The sequence below is a fragment of the Myotis lucifugus genome, unplaced genomic scaffold (genome assembly GCF_000147115.1).
Source record: "Myotis lucifugus unplaced genomic scaffold, Myoluc2.0 scaffold_156, whole genome shotgun sequence".
Taxonomy (NCBI): Eukaryota; Metazoa; Chordata; class Mammalia; order Chiroptera; family Vespertilionidae; genus Myotis; species Myotis lucifugus.
The window spans coordinates 3,088,877-3,091,245 of NW_005871204.1; positions in this window are offsets into that span (position 1 = coordinate 3,088,877).

Genomic DNA, 2,369 nt, shown 5'->3' on the forward strand with positions numbered 1-2,369 from the left:
TTTGATGACTGCTTCAATTTCTCCATAGTATTGGCCTATTGATTGCTGGAATGTTGTATTTTTCTAGGAATTTGTCCCCATTTCCTGCAGGTTGTCTAGTTTGTTGGAGTAGAGCTGTCCATAGTATTTTTTAACAATCATTTGTATTTCTGTGGGGTCTGTTGTTATTTTGCCTCTATCGTTTCTGATTTTGTTTATTTGGGTCCTCTCTCTTTGCTTCTTGGTGAGCCTGGCTAGAGGTATGTCAATCTTGTTTATCCTTTCAAAGAACCAGCTCTTGGTTTCATTGATTTTCTGTATTGTTTTTTTTGGTCTCTATGTCATTTATTTCTGCTCTAATCTTTATTATCTCCTTCTGCGCACTCTGGGGTTTTCTTGTTGCTCTTTCTAATTCTTTGAGTTGTAGAGTTAGATGATTTACTACCATTTTTTTCCTGCTTTTTGAGATAGGCCTGTAGAGCTATAAACTTCCCTCTCAGGACTGCTTTCAGTGTGTCCCATAGGTTTTGGATTGTTGTGTTTTCATTGTCATTAGTGTCCAGGATGCTTTTAATTTCTTCTTTGATCTCATTGGTAACCCAATCAATATTTAATAACATGCTATTCAGCTTCCAAGTGTTTGAGTATTTTGGGTTGTTTTTATTGTAGTTTATTTCTAATATTATGCCATCGTGGTCTGAGAAGATGCTTTTTATGATTTCAATCTTCTTGAATTTGTGGAGACTTTGCTTGTGACCCAATATGGGGTCTATTTTTGTATCTGTCCCATGAGCACTTGAGTAGAATGTATATTCCGCGGCTTTGGGGTTAAGTGTTCTGAAGCTGTCAATTAAGTCCATCTGATCTAGTGAGTCATTTAGGATTGCTGTTTCTTTGCTGATTGTTTGTCTAGAGGACTTATCCAGTGATGTCAGTGGTGTATTAAAGTCCCCTACTATGATTGTATTGTTGTCGATCTCTTCCTTGATATCTTCCAGGAGTTTTTTTCATGTATTTGGGTGCTCCTGCATTGGGTGCATATATGTTTACCAGGGTTATATCTTCTTGCTGTATTGATCCCTTTAGTATTATGAAGTGGCCTTCCTTATCTCTTGTTATGGCCTTCACTTTGAGGTCTATTTTGTCCGATATAAGTATTGCTACCCCAGCTTTCTTTTCCTTTCCATTTGCCTGAAAGATATTTTTCCATCCCTTCACTTTCAGTCTGTGTGAGTCCCTTCTAATGAGGTGGGTCTCTTGTAGGCAGCAGATGTATGGGTCATGTTTTTTTATCCATTCAGCCACTCGATGTCTTTTGGTTGGAGCATTTAGTCCGTTTACGTTTAAAGTTATTATTGGCCCTAACTGGTTTGGCTCAGTGGATAGAGCGTCGGCCTTCGGACTCAAGGGTCCCAGGTTCGATTCCAGCCAAGGGCATGTACCTTGGTTGCAGGCACATACCCAGTGGGGAGTGTGTAGGAGGCAGCTGATCGATGTTTCTCTCTCATTGATGTTTCTAACTCTCTATCCCTCTCCCTTCCTCCCTGTAAAAAATCAATAAAATATATTAAAAAAAAAATAAAGTTATTATTGAAAGGTACTTGTTTGTAGCCATTTCTTTTTTTGTGTGGCTGTTTTCTTTCTGAGCATTTTATTTCTTTATTTTACAGCAGTCCCTTTAGCATTTCTTGCATTGCTGACTTGGTGGTGATAAACTCCCTTAGCCTTTTTTTGTCTATGAAGCTTCTTATTTCCCCTTCAAGTTTGAATGATAGCCTTGCTGGATACAGTATTCTTGGATTTAGTCCTTTGCTTTGCATCACTTTGTAAATTTCCGTCCATTCTTTTCTGGCCTGATGTGTTTCTGTTGAGAAATCATTTGATAATCTAATGGGAGATCCCTTGTATGTAACTTTCCATCTCTCTCTTGCAGCCTGTAAGATTCTCTCTTTGTCCTGAACATTTGCCATGGTAATTATGATGTGTCTTGGTGTGGGTCTTTTCGGGTTCACCTTGTTTGGGACTCTCTGTGCTTGTGTGACTTTTTTCTTCCCCACCTCAGGGAAGTTTTCTGATATTATTTCTTCGAGTAGGTTTTCTAATCCTTGTTCCTCTTTCTGTTGTTCTGGCACCCCTATTATTCGTATGTTCTTTCGTTTCATATTGTCCCAAAGCTCCCTTAGGATCTCTTCCTGTCTTTTAATTTTTTTCTCCAATTGCAGTACAGTTTGGGTGTGTTTTGCTTCCTTGTCTTCTAATTCACTAATTCAGTCCTCCGCTTCTCCTAGTCTACTGTTGATGCTTTCAATGGTGTTTTTTATTGCAGCTATATTGCTCTTCATTTCTTCTTGGGTCTTGCATAAGTTATTGATTTTTCATCTGTTTCTTCT